Source organism: Lynx rufus, unplaced genomic scaffold, assembly GCF_022079265.1.
Source record: "Lynx rufus isolate CCGP_SWC_20201006 ecotype Redwood Valley unplaced genomic scaffold, mLynRuf1.p SCAF_5, whole genome shotgun sequence".
NCBI classification, from domain to species: Eukaryota; Metazoa; Chordata; class Mammalia; order Carnivora; family Felidae; genus Lynx; species Lynx rufus.
This window is the reverse complement of record NW_025814867.1, coordinates 8,811,836-8,838,424: the sequence shown is the minus strand read 5'-3', so window position 1 is coordinate 8,838,424 and position 26,589 is coordinate 8,811,836. Positions and strand designations below refer to the sequence as shown.

The 26,589-nt window shown below is 39.2% G+C and overlaps 1 protein-coding gene across 2 annotated transcripts in view; it reads right to left on the bottom strand.

Moving 5' to 3' along the window:
* The window catches only part of CTNNB1 (catenin beta 1), a 40,222-nt gene extending 14,103 nt beyond the window's left edge, over window positions 1-26,119 (bottom strand). For both annotated transcript variants that reach the window (XM_047098679.1, XM_047098680.1), the window contains exon 1: window positions 25,932-26,119. The gene's annotated coding sequence lies outside the window, so the exon portion shown is untranslated. The remainder of the gene's footprint in view (window positions 1-25,931) is intronic.
* Between the last annotated feature and the right edge of the window lie 470 nt (window positions 26,120-26,589).

The following is a 26,589-nucleotide window of genomic DNA, read 5'->3' as shown; positions in this document are numbered from 1 at the left end:
AATCTTAGCATCTTTGCATTTTGGCTTTACTGTGTAACATTCAGGAAAACATTGAATCACATAGGAAACTAATTGCAAATGAGAACCGTTTGAAGGCTCATGGCCACTAGATATTCCTAATAACAAAACTTCCTTTACTACACAGTATTCCCCTAAACAAGTTTATCTTGCACTACAAATTAACATAATGGTTTACCGACACGTAAAGACATGGACTAAAATATTTACGTGTGAACTGTGTATTCTATCACCGTAAAACAGAGTTTAAATATGTTTAATGAAAGTTGGAAACTACAGTCTAAAGTCCTATTTGCTCTATGTAAAGGAAGCATGTGTTAATTATTCCTAAAATTGCTCTTCCAGTACTAGATTTTTAGAACCACAAAGGTCACTTGACACGTAAAGATGACAAGAGCTGTGGATACAACTGTGTTAGTTCCACGGTAGAAACAACTGACAATCTTTGTACAAGGCAAAATGAAGGACAGAAAATGAAGGTGATTCCTGTCAATACGAATCTTTTAAGATACTAAACAGGATTATGTGTGTTCAGTGTTTTGATTCAATAGGACTAGAGTGGGGCATAGAAACCTGAATTTTTAATGAATATTCTAGGATGCACAAGCGATCTACAGACCACACTGAGAAATACCCAAGGTTTCTGTTCACTGATGCTGTGTTTTAGCTTACATTTTTCCACCTCTCTGGAAACTGAGTTCTCCACTCCAGTTTCCAGTTTATTTCCGGGAAAGGCAACTTAAAACAAGTTCTACATTGGGCTCTTCCTTTGGCCAATGCCACAGGGCTCAGAAACCAACTAGTCACTAGAATACACATACAAAATATGTGTAAATCAGCTGTATAGTTACTGGTAAGGCTTCTGGTCCAACAAAAAGCTACTACCAGTAAAGTTTTTGGCAAGTCAAAAGTTATTCACAGATTTTTGACTGTGTAGGGGGTCGGTGTTGTTCAACGTTCAAGTGTACATGGCTTCAAGGAAAAAAATATTTACAGTATTGTTTCCTTGTTGTTGATGCAAAGGCAAAATATTTAGCCATGTTATTGTGTAAAATCTGTTTATATGGGATGACCTGTAGTTTGACCACAATTTATAATGATTTTATGGAAAAAGCAAGTTCATACTCCAAACTTACAATATCTATTTGTGTGTTGAGGATTCCTCAATACTATTATTTTTATATACTTTAAAATTTATGCAGCATACATAACAGTGAGTCTACAATCCTACGTCGTAAAGGAGGCCAAGTATCAATCCAGCAGGTTGAGAAGTAAAAAATAGGAATGAAAATGGGGATCTACATAAGCAACAGTATGTATCAACTCACCTCCTACATTACACTGCAGATGAATCCAAATTTACCAAAACTATGAGAACTATTCACTAAAGAAACTGAATATACTGTCCAAAGAGATCTAGGCCAGAGTCCTGCCCAAAAGGAAAGCCTTCCTCATTCTTCTTCTGGACAGAACTTTCAGCCCAAGGATTGGCTCCTTCCACTACACCCTGTCAATCATTAGGGGTCCAATCCTAAAGCTCCCAATCAACCAAAGCTTACCAAACACATCTGGAAAGCCTTCAAGAGCAAAGGAAAAAGTTCAAGAAAGAAGTAACAGAAAAAACGAGGACTCCAGAGAAACACAGGATTTTAAAATAGGGGTAAGGGTGGGGGGATGGAAACAGAATGTTTCAATTTACTACCCTCATAAAGATTGGAGATAATAAATTAAAAACTCATTAGATAACCAAAGTTGAGAAAAACTCCTAGAACATAAAGGAGAAAGATATTCAAAATACAAAACAGAAGAAACAAGATGATCATCTAGGGGATCAGAGCGCCAACTAATAGGCATTTCAAAAAGAATTAGGAGAAACAAAAATGGGGAAAAGCCCATTAATACCAACTCAAGATAAAGGGAGGATAATGCTAACAAGTTATGAAGTACTAGAAGTTCCCAAATGCAGTGATCACAAACTACAGAATACTTTAGGATGCTCTGTGTCCTGCCAGCTTCACCCCACCAAGTGGTACTTTGACAAAGAAAGAGGGTTGCCAGGATCACCAATTTATCCAGTTTAGTGAGGTAATGGACGCATGCACCCTTTCATTTTTTCTTTTTGTTAAACATATATTCTTTCCAGTTATATAATTTGTAAAGAACACCTCAAAATTTATCTTGCTACTTCTGATTTAAAATCTGTAAAGACTTAGAAAAAAATATACACTCTTTATATACAATAATTTCTATCTAGGTGAAAAGTTCATTCTGATCTGTATCTTATCCAAAGTGTTACTATGAGTAATTTTTCCTTCAACTTTTTTAATAGGACTACTTAAGTATTCTAGGTTTTTCTTTTTTCTTATTAGGAAAATTTTCAAATATGCAGGAAAGTAGACACAACTGTATAATGAACACCCACATTACCTATACTTAACAACTGTTAACATCAGGCAGTATTTGTGTCCACCCACAGAATAATTTTAAAGTAAACTATATACATTATTATTACTGGTAGTAGTTCATCAGGTGGCTATGAAAAGTAAGGATATTTTCTTGCATACCAAAACATTACTATGGAAGATCAGCCTTACTGACTGCTACTCCATCCAGTTCACAATGAGTGAATTGGAGCCTCTACTTCACCCTGTGTACTTTAAATGGCCTTCTGTCGAAGTCAATGTGAGGATTCCTGACATGATAGAGGTCTCACGCTGAAGTTTACTTCTCCAGTTCCTATTAGGACAAATTATCTTAATTACCCTAGATTTCATAAAATGTGAGTATTACTAACTAGGAGTAACTTTGCTATATAAAAATAAAGCAGATCTATTATAAAACCAGTTTTATACTGGCCATTCATGCTAACAATTCACTTTCCAACAACCTGTACTAAAAGAACAAAAACCAATCACTTACTCTGTTTTAAAGTAAGAAAACCCAACTCTATTTCAGGAGCATGATAAACTTATAAAAAAAATCCTCAAGGATTAAAAACATTTCTAAGTAAAATTTGTTTTGTAAATCTAAAAGCACATACATACGCATTTTTCTTGTCACTACTAATATCTTGCCATTCACAAAATTTATACTCTCCTCAAATCTTCTGTTTAGGCACTTTTCATTTATCACTATTGTTGTTTTTTTTTTTTTAACATTTATTTATTTTTGACAGAAAGAGAGCGTGAGCAGGGGAGGGGCAGAGAGAGGGAGACACAGAATCTGAAGCAGGTTCCAGGCTCTCTGGAACTCAAAAAACCTTTTTTTGCCACGTGTACAGCCTTCTTGGCTTGCCAGATTCTTTAAAAAAATTTTTTTTTAATTTTGAGAGAGAGAGAGAGAGAGAGAGAGAGAGAGAGAGAGAGAGAATGAATCCCAAGCATGCTCCCCACTGTCAGCACAGAGTACAGTGCAGGGCTCAAACTCACAAACCACAAGACTATGACCTGAACCAAAATCAAGAGTCAGATGCTCAGTCAACTGAGCCACTCATGTGCCCCTTGCCAGATTCTAGAGGTAGTCCTTTTATATTTTCATAGGGTACATGTATATGTTATATATAAGAAGTTCCTTGAATAATCACTGATACAGCATATTTAGGCCTATCGTGTGTCTGAGAATATGATTTCACTACTTAAAATAATGTGATAATGGTAATATCCTTTACACTTATGATATATCCTTACTGTCACCAATGAGTACCTTCATACATAATCTCTGGTCAGTAACATAATCCTAAAATAGTCTTGATACTCCAGAAAAAAAAAAAAGAGAATGTTTTAAAACAAACTTTTACTTTATTCACTCTAAGATCAAGTCACTACAAAAAGCAGATGATTTTTCTTCAGCCTACAGTACTCTAAGCAACTGAAAACACTGATATTTTAAAACACAGTTATTTCAAAGTACACAATAAACAGGCTTTATCTATCTACACAGGCACATTTTTATAATTTCCAAATATAATTTTATGCCAGCTAAGTTAAACAAAATGTTTAATACTGTTTATGTGGTAAAAGTACAAAGATTACATGCCAGCTTCTAAACACCTGGGCACAAAGGGAATCAAGAAAGAAGGTATTAAAGATGGCTTCAACTCTTTCGCATTTTTTTAAGATAAAATAAATACAGCAAAATTACATACACCTCCTAATATCTAGGCCACCCGAGTGCATGGCTGTTTGTTACATTATTCTCTATACTGTGCGTAGCAAGAATAATTGACTGAAAATAAAATAAGGAAATAGTTCTACACCAGCATCTCAGGTAAAGTAATTTAAACCCCAAATATGATTTTAAAATATAAGAAAATCTTTGTACCTTTCAAACAATTAAAATGGAACTATCCATAAAAGACACAAATGTTTCATGTACACTTCTGTCAAACCAGCTAAACCTTACAATTCAAGTACCAAAAGTGAGGATAAAATACTCCCGTCTCCTTGAAGAGGCAGCAGTCACACTAGCTCAATAGGCTACAAATCTATTTTAGAAGGCTAGAGACTGCAGCTATGTGGGAGGATCTGTTTCCACTACATCTTGAAACTGAAAATCCTGTTCCTCTTAAGTTCATAAAATGATGATTAGCGAAATCCTGAGGACATTCTTTGTTAACTAACATTCTAGAGACACTTTTACAACTCTTTTAAGTTACACAGTGATAATACTGCACAGAAAACAGTTCACGGTTAAACTAAATTGTTAATAAAAAGTGACCATTATGTACAAACTACTTTCCTATGTACAAATAGGTTAGAAAATCATACTCACAAAAAGATCTCATGCATAAAAGCAACAATAAAAACAAAGTACATACAAAATTAAATGTGATTACTTTTTTCTTGGCTGGAAAATCGTTTTGTACTATATAAAGATATTGTTGGTTTTCTCTTAGTTAAGGCTAATATCCTTGGTACACAGAGAACTAAAGACAAATCAATAAAAAAAACATCAGGGAAAGGGCAGAAACCATCATTTCAAAGGAAAAATACAAAGTAAGCAATAAATACACACAAAAGAATTTAAACTCATTCATTTTTTGCATATCAGCCCAGCAGATTTAAAAGATTAATAATACCGACTGCTAAGACGATACAGTTGACCCTGGAACAAGGGTTCGAAATGCGCGGCTGCACTTTACGTGATTTTTTTTTTCATCATGATTAAGTATACTCTTTAATCCCCATCCCCAATTTCAACCCCACGCACACACCTCCCTTTGGTAACCATCAGTTTGTTCTTTATAGTTGAGTCTGTTTCTTTTTCTTTTTTTAATATAATTTATTGTCAAACTGGTTTCCATACAACACCCAGTGCTGATCCCAACAAGTGCCCTCCTCAATGCCCATCACCCACTTTCTCCTCTCCCCCACCTCCCATTCAACCCTCAGTTTGTTCTCAGTTAAGAGTGTTTCTTGTTTTGCCTCTCTTTTTTCCTTTGCTCATGTTTGGCTTTTTAAATTCCGTATGAGTGGAATCATATGTTACTTGTCTTCGACAGATTTATTTCACTTAACATCATGCTGTCTGGCTCTGTTCATGTTGTTGCAAATGGCAAGACTTCATTCCTTGTTATGGTTAAATAATATTCCACTGTGTGTGTGTGTGTGTGTGTGTGTGTGTGTGTGTGTGTATACTTTTGGCCCCCTCACCATCTTTTTTTTTCCAAACACACACTAGAGTGAACTCTGAAAAGCCTAAATCATAGTACACGCACCTATAGTGGCTTTCTAGTGCACTTTGGATTTTATTCTATATCCTTATGGATCTGACATAAATATAGATGTATAGGTATAGGTATAGGTACAGGTACAGGTATAGATACATATGCACAACCCACTATATCTTCTTTATCCATTCATCTATCGATGGACACTTAGGCTGCTTCCATACTTTAGGTATTGTAAATAATGCTGCAATAAACGTAAGGGTGCACGTATCTTTTCAAATTAGTGTTTCTGTATCCTTTGGGTACAGATCCAGTAGTGGAATTACTGGATCACAGGGTAATTCTACTTCAAATTTTTTGAGAAACCTCCATACTGTTTCCCACAGTGGCTGCACCAATTTGCATTCCCACCAACAGTGTAAGAGGGTTCCTTTTTCTCCACATCCTGGTCAACACTTGTTTCTTGTATACATTTGTTTTTGTTTTTTTATAGTACAGTACTATAATAAATGTATTTTCCCTTATGATTTTAACATTTTCTTTTCTCTAGCTTACTTTATGGTAAGGATACAGTACTTAATACATACAACACACACACAAAAAAATGTTTTAATCCTGTTGATGCTATTGCTAAGGCTTTTTTTCTCTATCAACAGTAGGCTACTAGCCATTAAGTTTTGGAGGAGTCAAAGTTTTATGCAGACTTGGGACTACATGGGAACCGGTGCCCCTAATCCCCACGTTATTCAAGAATCAACTGTAGTTCAACTACCAGAAACTTTTTGGAGGGTAGGTTGGCACTACCCATTAAATATATGTAGATAACCTCTGACTTTAAAATTCCATTTTTATAACAGAAACATAATTTGTAGCAATATTCACAGAAGAATGCCAAGAGGTCTGCACAATGAAGCATTCATAGAAAAAAACTGGAAATTACCCAAATGCTCATCAACAAGGCAATGAATGAACAATAATTTATCCACTCGCCGAACAAACATGTAACACCTTTCATGTTACTGGCATTACAGTAAGAGTGAATACCAGAGTCTGAGACTCAAGCTCGTACATCCAGTAAAGCCTGGATTCGGCTACTAGAAAGTTAAGCAATAAAAACAAAACAATTTAAAGAGCACTTCTGTGAAAGAAATAAACAAGGTGAGAAGAGAGTGAATGGTGGAGAAGGGCTATTCTAGGTAAGCATGGGATGACAGGAACATTTGAGCAGAGGAGGAGGAACCAGCCAGCTTAAGATGGGGCAGAACACTTCATGCAGAAAAAAAGTGGAAAGGAAGGTATGAGCTGTTTGGTAAAGGTACTAAAAAGTCACCAGTGTAACAAGAAATCAGGGAACTATGAAAAGAGAAAGGACCAGATCAACAAGGATATAGAATAAAATCCAAAGTGCACTAGGAAGCCACCAGAGGTACACATGTACTATGATATAGTCTTTTCAGAATTCATTCTAAGTGTGTGTATGGAAAAAAAGATGGTGAGGGGCCAAAGAAAAGCAGGGACACCAATAAGGAAGCTACTGTAAGTGGTAAATCATCCAGGTGAGATGCAGTAGTGGATAACTATGTAGACTTTAAAATGAATGAAAAAAGACACAGAAAAAAACCCCACATATCTAATATGCAAAGCATTTGCACATTTTACGACATTTTTGCATACATTCCCAGAATTAAATGCATGTAAAAAATACATTCGTATCTGGGGCACCTGGGTAGCTCAGTCAGTTAAGCATCTGACTTCCACATAGGTCATGATCTCACAGCTTGTGAGTTTGAGTCCCGCATGGGCTCAGAGCCTGGAGCCTGCTTCAGATTCTGTCTCTCTCTCTCTCTCTCTCTCTCTCTCTCTCTGTCTGTCTGTCTTCCCCGGCTCATACTGTCTCTCTCTCAAAAATAAACATTAAAAAAATTTTTTTTAAATACATTAGTATTAGAAATGATACTTTTCCACAGTGCCTGGGTGACTCAGTCGGTTGAGCGTCCTATTTCAGCTCATGGATTTTGTGAGATGGAGCCCTGAATCAGGCTCTCCCTCCCTCCCTCTCTCTCTGTCCCTCCTCTGCTCCCGTGCACGTGCGCGCACACGTACTCTCTCTCTTTCAAAATAAATAAGCTTTAAAATAATTATATGTCTCCAAGAAAATAAATCATTTAGCCCCAATGTGTGTTAACCAGTGATACACAGCATTAAGGAAATGTTTCTAAGCATAAAAGCTAAGTGGCCCATAAAATAGACTTTCTGCAAAGGAAAGATGGTAACTTCTCAGCAACCATTTAGTACCTCAAGGCAAGAACAAATTGCTTAAAAAAAAAAAAAAAGGACATATTCTTTGGATAATAATGTTTTCCAAAAGCAAGGAGATCAAACTCACTGCAGTTTTTATTTTTTTTTTTAATTTTTTTTTTTTCAACGTTTATTTATTTTTGGGACAGAGAGAGACAGAGCATGAACGGGGGAGGGGCAGAGAGAGAGGGAGACACAGAATTGGAAACAGGCTCCAGGCTCTGAGCCATCAGCCCAGAGCCCGACGCGGGGCTCGAACTCCCGGACCGCGAGATCGTGACCTGGCTGAAGTCGGACGCTTAACCGACTGCGCCACCCAGGCGCCCCATCACTGCAGTTTTTAAATACTTAGACAAATAACATTTTATTTAATTATATCAATAGTTTTCCTATTTTTAGTAATTTCATAGAGATTTTCATTCATTTCTTGTTCTACTAAAGTGGTACTATTCTAAGAATCAACTGCATCACAATGTAGTGTGCCAAGTTTTGTGGACTTATTTTAAATAATATATTTTACAGCATAATTTGAGGATGCAGCCTCTTAACATCAGGTAAACATCTAATTTTGCCCTTGATGTATTTAACAATGTACCATTATTAAATGCTTAGTAACTTTAGTTCTGAGCCTAATGTTATTTCATGGAATTTTCCCAGCAACCTTGTAAGTAGACAACATTCCCCAAATTATTAGATTAAAAGCCTGACTAGCAGCCGTTAATATGAGTATAGTTGCTCCGTTAAAATTGAAATCCAGGTCTTACATTTAAGCTCAGAGTCATGTGCCCTTTTAATCAAATCACATATCCCACTCGCACCCCAAAGTTAAAGACAATTAGTATTTAACAATGTTACAGATCAATTCAAGAGAAAGGTTAACAAAAAGAACTATATTCTTTGAACAGTGACTACAGAAAAAGATCAATCTAAGATGTGAATCACTATGTACTTCATACTTTGACTATGTGCCTAGCCAGACAGCACTACTGCTGACAAGAAAATGCAATCAAACACGAGTATATCATGCCAAGGAGATGGAAGAGTTATTTCGAGAGAGTTTCTACATGTTGATCTCTAGGCTCTGACTATAGGAAGAATTAATGGCAGGGAGTCAATGACTTCTAGGAGTAATTTATTTAATGCAATGCTTTCTATCCCTCAGCAATAACCTTCCTCTTTTTCACTTGTAGGAGTCTCCCTTTTCCACCATACCAGCACACAGACCTTTAAAAAATAAGAAAAAAAGTTCAATGTGTGAACCCTGTGAGGGCTGGGGCCCTTTAGTTGCACACTGTATCCAAAGTGCTTAGCATGTAATAAGCTTTTAGGTATTTGGCAGACTAAATGTGCCAATAAGAAAGATGTTCAAAAACTAGACAGTAGAATAAAATGGAATACAAAGGCTTAGACAGCCAACAAACAATTATGTATAACCTATGACACTTCTTAAATTCCTTTAAAAACATGAAATATTCATTTATGAAAGAACATATCTCATCTGAAACAGAGGTCAACAAACTTGTTCTGTAAAGGGCCAGACAGTAATTACTTTAGGCTTTGTGGGCCATAAGATGGGAGTACACCAAAATAAAAAGCTCTGCACAGCAAAGGAAACCATCAACAAAATGAAAAGGCAACATAATGAATGGAAGAAGGTACCTGCAAATGATATACTGATAAAGGGTTAGCATCTTATACAACTCAACACCAAAACACCCAAACAATCCAATTAAAACTGGACAGAGGACCTGAATAAACATTTTTCAAAAGAAGACCTATAGATGGCCAAAAGACACATGAAAAGATGCTCAACACCACTCATCATCAGGGAAATGCAAATCAAAACCACAATGTGATATCACCTCACACAACTCAGAATGGCTAATATCAAAATGACAAGAAATAACAAGAGCTAGCAAGGATGTGGAGAAAAGAGAATCCTTGTGCACTGTCAGTGAGAGTGGAAATTGGTGGAATCACTGTAGAAAACAGTACGGAGGTTCCTCAAAAAATGAAAAATAGAAATACTATATGATCCAGTAACTCCACAACTAGGTGTGTACCCAAAAAAACCCAAAAACACTAATTGGAAAAGATATATGCACCCCATGTTTACTGCAGCATTATTTATAATAGCCAAGATATGGAAGCAACCTAAATGTTCATCCACAGATGAATGGATAAAGAAGATGTGGTATACATATACACAATGGGATACCACTCAGCCACCAAAAAAAAAAAAAAAGGAATCTTGCCATTCATGACAACATGGAGGGCCCTAGAGGGTATTATTATGCTAAGTGAAGTCAGATAAAGAAAAATAAATACCATATGATTTCACTTGTATGTGGAATCTAAAAAAAAAAAAAAAAAAAAAAAGAACAAAAAGCCAGAAAGACTCATCAATACAGAGAACTAGTGGTTGCCACAGTGAAGAGGTGGGGGAATGGGTGAAATAGGTGAAGGGGATTCAGAGGTACAAACTCCCAGTCATAAGACAAATACGTCACAGAGATGAAAAATACGACATTGGGAACACAGTCAATAATATTGTAATAGCACTGTATAGTGATAAGTGGCAACTGTTTATCATGATGAGCAGTCAAGTCACTACGTGGTACACATGAAACTAATACAACACTGTGTGTCAACTATACTTCAACAATAAAAATTAAAATAAAAAACTTTGTCACAGCTACTCAATTCTCTTGTAGTGTGAAAGCAACCACAGACAATATGCACATGAACAAGCATGGCTGTACTTGAATAAAACTTTACTCCTGGAAATTGCAAATCTGCTATTTCCCATAATTTCACATGTCAAGAGATCTTATCCTTGACTTTTTAATCAGTCATTAAAAAATATAAAACGTATTCTTAGTTCTCAGGCCATACAGAAACAGGTGGAGGACAGAAGTTGACCATCCCCTCATTTATTTATTACATACTTTCACTGGCAACAAACCAAAGGCAAGTGAGTTTACATTTTAATTAAGTACATTAAACCTAAATGTGAAGACCCATAACAGAAAGGGTTTTTAAGTGAGTTAACAGGTTACTTGAGAGGTCACACACAGTTTTTGCCTGTATCTTCAGAAAAAGGTTGTGTAAAAAAACAAAACTGGACCAAATGACATATGAAAGCCACAAGAAGACCATTTATTTGGGAAAACCAATTTAGGCCATTAAGACTGGGTATGGACTAAACCAGAATTAAGCCTCAATATATGGATACCTTTAAAAATCTTTTTTTACTATAAAGATCTCCAACTTTGTTTGAAGGACCCTTTAAACTGACTACCAGATCCTTCCAATGGTTCTTACCTGGAAATTTAAAAAACAAGAGGACTCTGCTCCATCCCCATGGTTCTCTATCCCAGTAGAACTAGGATAGGACCCTGGCATTGCAATTTTTAATTTGTTTGAAGCGTCATACATGTTGCTGACATTGATACCCCCAAAGAAGGGCTACAGCTATAGACAAATAATATGATTCAATTCTGTTATATATAACATGCTGTTACATGCATAACAATGTTATATGTATAATGTTTTATATATATAACATTAGTCAGTAACTCAAATTAAATTAAAACAAATGTGACTCCACAGAGTAACCCCAGGACCAGCTCCTAAAGAAGCATCTATTCATTAAGACACTACAGATTCTAATTACTTAATCTTTTAGCAACCTTCAATACCCCACCATACATGTCAAGTTTATGTTACTCTCCCAAACAGAAGGACATTTTTGCTGCCTTTGACAGCTTTACCAGAGTAACAATTTTCATAATCATGAGGCTCTCTTATATTTAGAAAGAATAGCAGAATATTACAAAAGGTAGAGTGAGCTAGAAAGCTTTTATTTTCAAAATGTGACTACTTTCATTATCTCAATACAAAAAACCTTCAAGGAATAACAGCTCTAAATCTGTTCGAAGTCCAAAAATACACCAGTAAATGAGTCATAACCTGGAGGTATATATCAATGTCTCATTGGCATATTGTTTTTTGTTTTCTCAATTTGCCAATTTGTTAATCAAGATTTTGTTTCACAAGTTTTCCCACAATTCCTTCATTTACTCAACAGTTCAAGGACATAGCAATACCAAGGGCATGAATACAACGTATGCATAGATTTCATTTATTGAGTGCTGATGCATAGGGGCACTTGTACCCCAATGTTTATAGCAGCACTTTCAACAATAGCCAAATTATGGAAAGAGACTTAATGTCCATCAACTAATGAATAGATAAAGAAATTGTGGTTTATATGCACAATGAAATACTACGTGGCAATGAGAAAGAATGAAATATGGCCTTTTGTAGCAACGTGGATGGAAATGGAGAGTGTGATGCTAAGTGAAATAAGTCATACAGAGAAAGACAGATACCACATGGTTTCACTCTTATGTGGATCCTGAGAAACTTAACAGAAGACCATGGGTGAGGGGAAGGAAAAAAAAAAAAAAAAAAAAAGGTTAGAGAGGGAGGGAGCCAAAACATAAGAGACTCTTAAAAACTGAGAACTGAGGGTTGATGGGTGGTGGGAGGGAGAGAAGGGTGGGTGATGGGCATTGAGGAGGGCACCTGTTGGGATGAGCACTGGGTGTTATATGGAAACCAATTTGACAAAAAATTTCATATTAAAAAAAAAAAGATTTATTCAACAAATTTATTCAACAAATTTTTATGTAACCGCTACTCGCGAGGATGTGTAATAGATTCTGGGTATACAGTGGCAATTAAAGCAGATATGGTCCTTGCATCCTTGACCGGAAGGGAGACAATAAGTGAATAAACAATTACAAAGAGTGATAAGTGTATATAACTAAGTCACAAGTGGAAGAAGGGAGTAGAATGACACAAGGACAAATGGAAGGTTTTAGAGTGGACAAAGCCTTCTTGAAGGTAATTTTCAAGCTGAGACTTGAAGAAGGATGCAAAAGAGCCAGCATGTAAGGAGCAGAGCAGAAACATTCCAGAAACAAGAAATAACATGTACAGAAGCCCAGAGTCAGGAAGACCCGATCACTTTAAGAACTAAACCTTGAGACCAGAGTGGTTCAATTATAGTGGGAAAAGAGTGGACGCAATGAGATGAGGCTGAAAATAGCCAGACTGTGTAGGGCTGTCTAGCCTTCGGTTAAGGAATGCATTTCTTTTTCCTAAGTGCCACTGAAAGTCCACGAAAGGTCATAAGCTGGTTAATAACAAGATCTCATGGAGTTTTTAAAGCTGGTTTTGGTTATATGGGAAAACAACTGAAAGAGAACAAGAAATAAAAAAGGGAACCTGTAAAAAACCATAGCAAATAGTCCAGGTAATAGATGGTGGCAGCTTAAGCTCAGATCGTAGCACTAAGCACAAAAATAGCTACGCTGGAGAAATACTTTGGAGGTAGAAACAATAAGACTGTTGATGGACTAGTTCTAATAAATGAGAGGAATTAAAGTAGGATAAGTGGAATTAAAGAAGAGTCCTACATATTTGGGTTGAGCAATTAAGTTGTGATACTAAGTTTAGTGCAATGCAGGAAGAAAGAGGAGAATGTTTCTAGAACTGCAGTGTCCAATATGGTAGCCACTTGTTACATGCGGTTATTTACATTTACATTTACTTTCATAAAAAATTTAGTTTTTCATATTGCCATATTCAAATGCTCTAGAGCCACATGTAGCTGGTGGCTACCACACGGGGCAACATAGACGTAGAACATTTCCACCACCACAGAAAATTCTACTGGTGAGTAGAAGGAAGGTGTTACAGAAGGAAGAAAGAAATATATACATAATACCAAATGCTAGGTGGTCCGGCAAGACTAAAGCTAAAAAGTATCCACACGGTTGGTCAACGTGCAGGTCCAATAGGAGCTCAGCAGAGCATATTCGCTGGAATAATGAAAGCAGAGCATGAACTGGAATGGGAGATGAAAAGTGCAGACATGTCCATAGGGTATGGACACACCATGAAATAGAGCAGAGAAATAAATGGGGCATTAGCCGGAGGAAAACAAAGGGTGTCATTTCTAGAATATTCACCCAGCCAACACACCTTTACTGTGCACCCATAACTTCTAGACATTCTTCTGAGTACCAGAGATATAAAATCAGGACAAGATCAGGAGAGGAAGAAAGAACAAACAAGCAAACAATGTTATTTCAGAGTATAATTAAGTGCCACAAACCAAATAAAAGAATAGAATATGATAAAATTAAAATGAGCAAACAGAAAAGACCTCAATGTAGAAGTGGTATCTAAACATGAACCATAAATGACAAGAAGGAACCATCTCTGCAAATGTCTGGAATATACCTGTATGCTACTGGGAATGATCTAAATGAGATGATAAGATTCACTCAACACATACTTACTGATCATCTATTATGTAGTATGACTCTAGGCACTGGGAGGAAGAAAGCAGTGAAGGACACAGACAAAAATCCCTGTCCTTCGGAGTTTACATTCTAGTAGGCTAAGAAAAAAGAAAACAAACAATCAAAAAAACCAAAATATTATGTTAGAGAGTGACAAGGGCTATGGAGAAACATAAAGCAAGAAAGGAGATAGGAAGATGGGGAAGGACTGTGATTTTAGACAGCATAGCAAGAAAAAGCCTGAAGGAGATGAGGAAGTGAGCCATGATATGGGATCATGCTTGACCAGTTGGAGGAAAAACATAACAGCCTGCACAGATAAAGAAGACAAAAGTAGTAAGTGATAAAGAGAGTGTAGACACGGAGGGATTTGTGCTTTTACTGGGAAAGCACCTGGAGGTTTCTGAACAGAAAAGTTACATATCTACTGCTTTGTAAGGGTTACCTCTGGCTGCTGTGTTGAAGAAATATTTTAGAAGAACAAAGGTATAAGTAGGGAGACCAGTTAGGAAGCCTTTGCAGTAACCCAGGCAAATGATTACAACGGTACTGCTATGGTTAGAAATGGTTAGATTTTAGATATTGTTAAAGGGAGAAAAGACAGGATTTACAGACAGGGTTTCCATACTGAGTGTTAGAGAAACAGGAGTCAAGAACAATATGGTTAGGGCTGCCTGGGAGGCTCAGACAGTTAGGCGTGCCACTCCTGATTTCCGCTCACATCATGACCTCGCCATTCATGGGTTCGAGCCCTGTGTTGCACTCTGCTTTGACGGCATGGAGCCTGCTGGCAGTTCTCTGTCTCTGTCTCTCTCTCAAAATAAATAAACACCAAAAAATGAAAAAGAACAATATGATTTGAAGTCTGAGTACCTGGCGCGCGCTCTCTCTCTCAAAAATAAAAATAAACATTAAAAAATCTTTTTTAAAGAAGTGGGGGGCGGGGGTCGCCTGGGTGGCTCAGTTGGTTGAGCATCCAACTATAGCTCAGGTCATGATCTCAGTTTGTGAGTTTGAGCCCCACGTCGGGCTCTGTGCTGACAGCTCAGAGCCTGGAGCCTGTCTGCTTCGGATTCTGTATCTCCCTCTTTCTGCCCCTCCCCTGTTTGTGCGTGCATGCTTTCTCAAAAAAAAAAATATATATATATATTAAAAAAATTAAAAAAAAAAAAAAGAAAAGCCTGAGTTAACTGGAAAGATAACAGTTCCATTCAGAAACAACTAAGAGAAGCAGCCATTAGGGGAAATTGAGAGCTCATTTCTAGAAAAGTTAAGTCTGTGATACTTCTTAGACACCCCAAAATTTTTTTTCGAAATAGCTGGGTATTAGAATCTAAAGTTTAGGAGAGAAACCCAAGCTAGGGATGTAAATTTGGAAGTCAGAAGCAAACAGATTAAATGCCATCTGTTTAAAGCTATGAGACTAGAGAGTGTATTTAGACAACAAAAAGTAAGTCTTAAGACTAAACTCTCAGTCACATCAATAAAGAGATCAGAGAGAGAACAGAAAACCCAAAGGAGACTAAGAAGGAACCACCAGCAAGGCAGGAAGAAAACCTGCTAGCAGACATCGTAGCCTAGAAGCCAAAGAAGAAAGTGTTTCAAGCAACTGTGCCAAATGCTACTCATAGGTTAAATGAGATGAGGACTGTTAATTTATAACATGGTGATTTCCTGGTATGGGTTCAAAAGAAAGGGAGAGTGAATAAAAGCAATTGTTTCAAGCTATTTTGTGTGGGTGATGGGTAAAAGGGGAGACAGGAAGAAAAAACTGTTTTAAAATGAGATAAGCAATATCATGTTTGTGTGCTCATGGGAAGAGCCAGCACAGAAGGAAAAACCAATGATGCAGGAGAAGGGAGACTGACAAGAGTGATAATATTCTTGAGACCAAGAAGGGAACGAGATCTAGTATACAAATGAACTGGTTGTCTTGAAACACTACAGTTCATCCAGTGATGGAGAAGGTAAAGCGCACAGTCACAAATATGGGAGCATGCAGGAATTTTTTAAATCATTCAATATGCTTAGTGAGATAGAAAGCAAGGGTATTAGATGAGGAAGAATAGGGGAGAAGGTGTTGGAATGTTAGAGGAAAAGAAAGATGCAATCATAAAAGAGAGCGAACTAACAGACTGGGGACCACTGGGGATGAAGCCAGGGAGAGACAAAGTTGTTGAAAGTGTATATAAGAAAGTGATTATGATTCAATACGAAATCTCAGGTGGGTGTAAGTGAGGGTGAGGGACCCTGAAAAGGTTAGATGGATATAGATTATAGGTTCTGGTGGGGCTGAAGGGCTGCTGGAATTCAAGTATTTCCTAGAGGAGTAAGGCAGTGGGGCACTTGAAATGAGATTGGAGAGGGGCACCTGGCCCAGTCAGTTAAGTGTCCTGACTCTTGATTTTAGCTCAGGTCATGATCTCACGGTTCAGAGAGTTTGGCCCCACATCCAGATCTGTGCTGGCAGCACTAAGCCTGCTTGGGATTCTCTCTCTCTCTCTCTCTCTCTCTCTCTCTCCCTCTCTCTCTGCCCCTCCCCTGCTCTCAGAATAAACTTAAAAAAAAAAAAAAAAGAAATTAGATTGGGGAGGGGGTAGTAATTAGTATAAGACGAAGCATGCTAGGATATGACAATGGGACCATGTGGTTGAATTAGAGTGAAAAATGAGATCACTGGAGAAGAAAGAAAGGAATAGGCCAGAACATCTTTTATACCAGTGTTCCTCAAAGAGCCAGACCACGACACCATGAGGAGCCTGTGCCAGATTATAAATCAACATGCTGCTTCCTTTATCAAAAAAGACTTGCTGCAAAAAAAGTCAGCTGGACTAAACAGTGAATTTAGTGACAGAGGTGATTTATATTCTGGCACAAACCCCTTATCATAATCCTCACTAGTAACAAACAGTTCAGACCAGACGACATTTTGAGTAGCACTGCTCTACACGGACACTGATATCTCCAAGAATTATGACAGAAATAAAAGAGGACACTGAGCCAAGCTAATAAAGTGTTCAAGGAAGGAGGGAGATGACCCTCCTTACTTTTTCTTCTCTTCTCAAATATCCCAACACCTCCCCAGGAAGTCAGTAGATGACTGAAATAAAGAGGGGTAGTGGGTAGTATAATTTGATGGCATGAGAGTCAAAGATCGAAGTTCTGGAAAATAACGGTTAAGAAGTGAATGAAAAACAAAGACACTTTCTCTACCTCTCAGTTTAGTAGTAAAATGTGTGTAAAAAGGGAAAACATTTACCACTGAGAGAGCTGCAAGGAAGTAGCATTATCAGGGGACAGACTAGGTTACAGTTGGAGTAAGAGAGAGAAGGGAACATTCCCAGAATACACTGAAAATAAAAGGAGTTCTAGGAGTTACATAAGGTACAGTGAGTGATAAAAGGTGGGAGATGAAGACTTAAAAAGTAACGGGATTAGAATCTGGAGGAAGGGATAAGGCTAATACAGAAGAGTTAGGTAGAACTAAAAGAACAAAGTCCTTGAAACCACATGGGTCAGGACTGGCCTCTGACCAGAATATACTATTTCCTCTATTTTATTTTATTTTTTTAAGTTTATTTATTTATTTTGAGAGAAAGCACACACACACGAAAGCGGGGAAGAGGCACAGAGGGGGAGAGAATCCCAAGGAGGCTCTCAGAGCAGAGCCCAACTCAGGACTTGATCTCTCTGTGAAGTGTGAGATCATGACCTGAGCCGCAATCAGGAGTCAAGACACTTAACCAACTGAGCCACCCAGGTGTCCCTCCTCCATTTTAAAGATGGACACTCGATGCAGACTGACAGGGTGTTGAAGGAGTTCCTGCTTAGCTTCTGATGGATGAGAGGGGACTCATCTGAAAAGCAGAGAAGGTTAAATAGTCTTCCTGTCTTGGAGCTTTCTAGAGAAACGTAGTATCTGGGATATAATGGCAAAGGGAGAAATGTGAAGTCCTTTAGCATATAGTCAGGGTATTCTTCAAGGAGATCAGTATGTATTCTTACAAAAAAAAAAAAAGGGATCCAATTAGCTGAGCCTAAAAAAACCAAACTTGAAAATCAAGCAAAATGCGAGAAAACAGACTAAACTTACTAAGCTATCTAAAGAGTTCTATGTCCACGCATACTAGGTGTCCTGTAACATTTGTGTCCACTTTTGCATCTATGAACTATTAGGGAGATATATGTCTGACACCACTGCATTCTTTCAGTAGCTCAGAAAATAATTTAGGTGTCTCAGCCAGCACTTTCTACACAGCGGAATGGAACTCGACTTGGAAACCTCCACAGTTAGATTGAAAAATATTTCTAAGAAACTCTGGTTCCTGCTTTACACATACGGCACTCATCTAGTATGTGGAAAACTTCAAAGACTTGCTCCCTACACTCTTACCCCCAAACCACTTAATTATACTTAAAAAATAGAGTAGTTTACAACAACCACCCCTCAGTGCAAATTACTACAATCATTTAAGATCACCTTCAAATTGCATTTCCAAGAAATTCTGCAGTCATTTTTATATGGACAATGTATAATAAAATGGGTATATGTACATACACATATATCACAATTATTTAAGCTATCATAAAACCCTTTTAATAAAAGAAGCTTATTAAACTAGCCCTTCGGCCTTTGCACATCTTTTACTTCCAAGTCAAATCAACTACCAGCATTTAAGATAAGACTTATTAATCACAGATATGGTTTGTATGCCACAAGGATTTATGAACTTGAAAGAATGTAGACAGGTTAAAAATCTCTCCCCCGCCCAATTTTTTAAACTAATGGTTTAACATACCTGTTACGAATCTTGAAAGGAAACTACCGGCATAACAACATGTGAACGACGAAATCACAAGCAGAACTGTGGGAACGTTAGTGAAGAAATTAAGAGAGGGAAAAAACAGGAGAGAAAACGGGAAGTGCTATGGAGCATTTTCACCCCAGCAACATCCAGCTGTTTGCACTGTTCCAACTGCTGGGAATGAGGGGGAGCCTTTTCAACAAGTTCGAAAGAAATCAAAGGCCGGAAATTTCTGGAATATTGTGAGGGAAACTTTACAGTGGCTTGGTAAAGTTACACAGGGATAGGAGGATAGGCCAGGGAGTCAGTCCCTCTGAGACAGATGTTTTGTAAAAAGTCCACTGATCAGTTTAGTTTGTATTCTATACCATATCATATAAAATACGTTTGTAGCACTATTCTCAGATACTGCTTTTTATAACCAATGTTGTCCTATGCATTGCACTTTCAGTCCAGACATAGCTTGCTTGTCATTTAAACATGTAGTCTGCAGGTTAAACACGTAATTAAACATGTAGTTTGCCAACTTTTCCAACTCCGGAAATGAAAATTTTTACCCTAGCAAAAAAAGATTTAACCAAAATCCAACTGCCTTTATAAATTTATTCTGACCAAATAATAGAATGCCATTAATTTAAATAAAACTTACGTTCAATATATTTTTAATTATCTAAACTTTGTTTTTAAGTTTTGGATTTGGTCTGATAATAGTTTATCTTAAAAGTGTAGACTTCAGGGGTACTTGGGTGGCCCAGTTGGTTCACCATCCAATTTCAGCTCAGGTCATGATCTCAAGATTTGGTTCGTGGGTTCGGCCCCACATCGGGCCTGGAGTTGGCTTCAGATTCTGTGTCTCCCTCTCTCTCTGCCCCTCCCCCACTCATGCTTTCGGCCTCAAAAATAAACATTAAAATTTTTTTTTAGGGGCGCCTGGGTGGCTCTGTTGGTTAAGCGTCCGACTTCGGCTCAGGTCATGACCTCACGGTTCGTGGGTTCGAGCCCCGCGTTGGGCTCTGTGCTGACAGCTCAGAGTCTGGAGCCTGTTTCCGATTCTGTGTCTCCCTCTCTCTCTGCCCCTCCCCCGTTCATGCTCTGTCTCTCTCTCTGTCAAAAATAAACAAACATAAAAAAAATTAATTTTTTAAAAAAAGTGTAGACTTCAGATAAAAACCAGGAGAACATGATTTAAAGGCATTAATAAAATTTTAGGCTGACATGATTATGTACATGCAGTCACAGTATCTCCAGCGTTTTTAATACCTTCACAGATTAAGTTTTGAGATCTCTTTTAAAAATACTTTAAAAAGCTATAATTAAGATGATCAAGTTGTTATTTTTCCTTCTCCTTGACCCAAACCATCTTATAATTCCTAAACTTAATTGAGTCTTCCAGATTTCACAATCACATGAAAATGTTAAGTTCCTGTGTATAATCAATTGATAGAAGGCATCTTCCAAGTGCCAAAATATAACCCTAACAGTTTAACAATCTTATTTCCTAAGTTATACAAACCCACAGATTCATATTATCTTCATTTCAGAATCATTAAGAACTGTACTCTAAATGGAAGTACTGCAGATGTTACAAACTAGCAGTATCCTGCTAATAGGTGTATTTCATTTGTGCTGAACAGTGTCTTTAAACATGAATTTTATTCACCAACATGTGCAAATCAAAGGATGCACATTAATCTGATCCTTCTTCTCTCAGAAAAAAACAATCAGATGATATGACAACATGAACAATACAGTTCATGTGGGAATATACCAACACAATGGCTGGAACCGAAGACTGGCTGCTTAGATGGAACTCGTACTCTCCAATTTCTTGCAGTCCACGGTCTCAGACACCCCATGCTGTCTGGTCCTAGAAACACTGAGAGGCCATTCCCACTATAACAGAAGACCAAACCTATATGGCTTTTGAAAACAATCTTACTTTAGTCACTTATCTTGAATGCCAACATGCTGTATGTCAGCCAATTTCAAGAGATAAATTAAGTCCCTAATAGGTAGACTTTTTCAGTAAACTGTATGTACATGATTTTTAAAGGAACTTTCAAATCTACTCTCATCTCTTATAAAAATCTTGGAAAATTGGGACAGAAGCTATTTGACCTTAGAGATAATAAATGCTGCAAATACTAAGAAGTAACTTGGACATCTAATTCTAAAAATGATTCTTTATGAAGGAATACAATCCATTCTGGAATAACCACTTACATAAAACAATTGAGACATTCTTGCCGTGTTTAAAGAAAAAAAAAACTCCTAACTATAGTACATTTCTCAAATAGTCAAAAAATCATTAACGTTTCCACAATATTATGCTGAATTCCAAGAGCAAAAATACTGTCATTTCCCTTCCCTACATCAACTTTTCAATTTCATTTCAACCACCCATTATGAAAAAGACATCTAAAATTTTTTCTAAGCCGATGAGTTTTCCGTAAAATTAACATCTGACTTCCAAAAGGTAATTGAGAATACACTTTATTCTTGTTACTAATAATCCTATTTGAAACAAGTATATTCATAAAAAAAAGTGTTATTAACAGAAACATAAGAACTTTAATACAGGAGCATGGAGAAAGGTTTTTATTGAAAAACCTAAAGGGCAAAAAATTAGTGTATCACCACCCACAACTCTACACAATGAGAGCCTATAGTAACTATGGTCCAGAGTTCACATACACTGACTCAGCTAGCTTTGTTTTTATCTAGATCCTAACACAGACATATTCCTTAATAATATAACTGAGTTGAGCACTTACTCATGTTTTATCATGTAATGGATTTAGACAAATTGAGTGATTCAATTAACCTTTGCTGACCATTTTACTTTCTGTAACTCATTAAGATGGCTAAACACCTGATCTTTTACCCCCAAATTATCAGTTTTTGGTTTTACCATTATGATGTACTTAACCTACTTAAAGTGACTTAAATATGTGATCCCTATTTTAACTTTGATCTTTCTCCTATAAATATTGGTTAAAATGACATTTTCTCAAGCCAGTCTTTTAATCAGAAATATTAATATGAATAAATTATTCTAGAATTCAAAAGGTTTCCCAATTGATGCTTTCTCATCAGAATTATCCAAAAATAAGATTCCATACAAACTTGCTGGGGGTAAAAAACAAAACAAAACAAAACAAAAAACCAGAAGCATTACATTATATCCACTGGAGGGCACTCAACATGACCAAAGTATGCAAGGAAAACATGCCCTAACACTACTCTCACTCTGCTGCAGCATCAGGTTTGAGGGAGACTGGGGGTGGGAATGTCTCTTAAGAGATGTCCACAATTAAATTTTAAAAAGGCAGTTAAACTCTAAAACAGGGCTCCTAATTTAACTTACTTTTCTCTGTTAAGAGCATCTTTTTCTTCAGAGAAAATAGGTTTTATACATACTTTTAAGGACAGCAGGGTTCAAGCCTCAACAGACGGGTCTAAGTTTCCAATTGAGTCAAGCTCAGTCTTGCATGAAACGCAAAAGCAGCATTCTTAAGTCAACAGAAGAAATAACCTTCTCCTGAATTTAAATGATGAAAAGCCATTGAGTTAATTCCTACTCATTTTCAAGCAACATAAATCACACATTTTCCCTTTGTGGAACCTGAGAAGTATATACTTATTTTAGCCTATTAGCCAGTTATCTAATCACACAATTAGAACAGCATCACATTAACAACGGTCTGTTGAAAAATGAGAACTGATTCTGCAAATCAGTATCCTCTATATTAGGGTACTGGAGGCAGTAGTAGCTACATGCTCTGGAATCCTCAAAAGCAGTCCCTGGTCTTTGTTTACTATTTACTTTTATGGTATAAAAATGTTTTCAGTCAAGCTATTTCAACAGAAGATATCACATTCCCAACAAAAAGAGAGTTACAAGAAAACAAAGTTAATACAACTCATGTTTTCAAAAACAATGTCACAAGTCTATATGCACTACACAACAGTTGCTGATACTGGAAAAGTGTGTCCTACTCTAAAAGGCATTCACCCCTTCCGTCCTGGGTTAGCAATCAAATCAAGCACACTTCCCACCAAGCTCTAAGTACAAACTTAAAATTCACCCCCTGATTATCAGCAACTAGTAAACCATGAAAGAGAAACAAAATCTTGTTGTAACTGAACAGATACATTCTTTCATTTCAATAACACAAAAGTTTCACTTGGCTAAATATACTTAGTCCATTTCTGGAGTTTTAATTTCACCGCTTCTTAAAACTATAAAAAAGATACTCAACCTTCTGAATTACCCACCTCCCTAGTTTCAATATTTACGCTCTTCTTCCCACCCTCCAAACAATAAAGACGGGTATCTGCAGACAGTTTTCCTAAGTGCTACACCTTCAAATACCCTTAGAGAAATTGGCCTACTTCATTCATGTCTTCCCTTCTATTTGGGAAGTATCTCTCTGAAAACAAGCACACAAAACTTTATTTATATGAAAAATTTTTACTCTAGGCCTGACTAGTAATAATAGGAAGCTCAATTCAGTTTGAGAAGTTTAATACTTACTCTACACTCTACATAATACTCTTGGCAAAGACAGTAGTCAGATACAACAATTGGTTCAAAAAAAGAAAACTTTTGAATGCTTCTTGACACTTGAACAGTGGTAAAAAACAGTGGTTTTACTTTTTCATTAACCACCTTATTCTTAAAACTTCATTTTCCCTGGAAACTCTTTAAAACGACTGTTCCCCAACCTCTGGGAGAAGAATCTCAAGCCTAGGACTCCACAAGGACTCTAAGTTGCATGCTATACTAAACTTCCCAGTGCATTTCATTTCCCCCTCAAGGACTTCAGACTTGAATAGTCTCAGCATTCCTTTAATCCTATAGAACAGTCTTCTGCAAGTTTTTCAAGTTACTGTTGCAATCACTTTAGGGCCTTGTCCTTGTACATGGCCTTCAGAACAAAGACTAGGTCAAAGTAATGAATACTGGTGCAAATTGAGCAAATTTTGTGAAATGATATTCTCAAGTAACCATAATGGTACTTTTTTTTTTTTAATCCAGAGATTTCGGTGGGTTTAACTGTGAATGTAAAATAAATACTGAGCAGCCTGTTTAGACCCAAAACAAAGCCTCCAAAGTAGTTTCGGTCACTAATCTAAGCGGATACTTAACAGTAGCGTTATGTAAATACATTTCAAGGCTTGTCGACTATTTTGTAGGACGAAGACAAGTTCACACGAAGAATATCTGAAGGTACTGAATGTTCAACAACTCACAGTAACGAAATGGCTTCCTAAATTCCACACAAAATGCTTTATAACTCCAACGATCTGAGAAACAGTAGCCTAGACTTTATCAAAGGATAGCCGTCTCTTCAAGTTGATGTCTAGTCTAAGCCACCACTATTCACGACACAAAGCTCTCATTTCACTAAAACCACTCCTCGATTTCCTTTTGCCGACCTCTGCATACCAGCAGGCCAGTCTCTCTTCATTCACCACTCACAAACTCAGGGGGGAGGGGAGACCACAGATGTCTGGAAGATACAAAGTATGGAGACAATGCTCCCTCCGAAAGGGAACAGAAAACCAAGGAAACAACTACACCCAACTGCCAAAGCTTTTAAGTTTCGCGGATTCAGAAGCTGGCTTTGAGAACTTCGAAAGCCTCTGTTCAAAATCCTCTCCCGAGACAAAACACTGAAAGAAGTTGCAACACTTGAATTTCATTTGGTCAATTTTGTAGCGAGGGAAAAATTCACTCCGCTGAAAAGAAAAACGTGCTGCAAAAATCATGTTTAGCTGCCATAAAAGTATCTGAGTACATCATTTCTACCAAGATTCTCCTCCAAGCAGTCAGAAGCTGAATCCCGCGGTTCGCTTGATAAGAAACAGTAAAAGCCAGTCGCCCTGGCCCCCGCCCCTATTTTTACAAGGGTCTCACACCCACCGCCGTGAATCCAAGACTCTCAGTACATTGCACGCCGTTTCCACTCACCTGCACGGAACAAGAAAATTTAGGTGCAGGACATGGATTTATTTGTGCAAGCCCTACTGACGCATCGCGCCGTCTGCACTAGGAGTTTGGTTCCTCTAAGGTTTAAAGTTGCTCGGATCCAAACAAGAACCAGTGCCAAACTCACAGAAGCAGGGCATTAAAAAAAAAAAAAAAATACTAACAATTCTCTTTAAGGATTCTCTTAATTCGTTCTCGAGAAACGGAAAGAGGGAATCGGAACAGAAAGTCTCCTGGCCCTATCGGCCCGGCAGATGGGACCTAGGCTGGCGTCCCAGGCCCAGCACCCGTACCCCAACTCCCCGCTGGGGCTGGGAAGGCGGAGCACCCCCACCCTCCGTCCCCACCCCGCCCCCCACCCCGGCCCGGAGCATCCCGAGGCGCAGGGTCCCTCCCCCAAACTCGGCCGCGGCCGGAGCCCCGGACGGAAACCACAGCCTCCCCCCCGCCCGCCCGCCCCCGCCGGCCATCGAGCTCCCGGACGCGCCCTCGCGTCGCCCCCTCCCCTCCAGCGGCGCCCCGGGGGCCCCCGAGGAGCAGCGCTACCGGAACCCGGGCCCGGCCGCCGCCCTCCGCCCCCCGGGCGCGGCCCGCCCCCGCCGCCTCCTCGGCGCCCCCAGCCCGCGCCCCCCGCTCCCCACCCCGGGCCTCCGCGCCGCGCCGGGCCCGGTTCCCAGCCGCCGCCGGGACCGCGCGCCCGCGACGAAGTTTGGCTCCGAAGACGGAGCGGGAGCAGCCCCGGAAGGGTAAGGAAAGGAGCGCCCAAGCACCTCAGGGGAACAGGCTCCTCCCGCCGCTGGAGTCCGACCGTCCTCGGCCTGCTGTTGCGGCTCGGCGGGGACCGGAGCTGCTCCTCGGACCTTCCTCCGTCTCCGCCTCCCCTCGCTCTCCGCTCCTAGGGCCGGGCTGGCGCGGCTGCCACAGACCGAGAGGCTTAAAATGGCGCCGCACAAGGAGCTCTTATAAGTCGCGCAGTGGCCGCTGTATCCTGCCGCCACCGGCGCAGCGCGGAGCGTTCCGCCGCGCGAGGACAAGGGGCGGGGCGCGAGAGAGCGGCGGAAAGTAGTCCCCGCGCCGCCCAGCGCCCGCCGTCGTCCGACCGCCCGGGGCCGGGGCGGGGCGCCCGCGCACTCCCCGGCCGCTCCCCGGAGAGGGACCCGAGGCTGGCCCGCGGTGCGGGTCTGGGGGCCGGCTCGCTAGGGCGCTGTGGTCCGAGGCGGGGAGGCCCGGGGACGGAGGGAGGGCGGCACCCGGAGCCTCTACTGTCCGGAGCCCGGCGCCCCCGCCCCCGCTCGGGCCCCGACCGGGAGAGCCGACGCGGGCTTGCCGCAAGCTTCCCGCTGCCCGCGGAAGGCGGCCTCTGGGCTCCGGCCCTCGGGGGGGTGGGGGGCGGGGGGCGGCGCGGGCCCTGAGGTCGCGGCCCGCCAG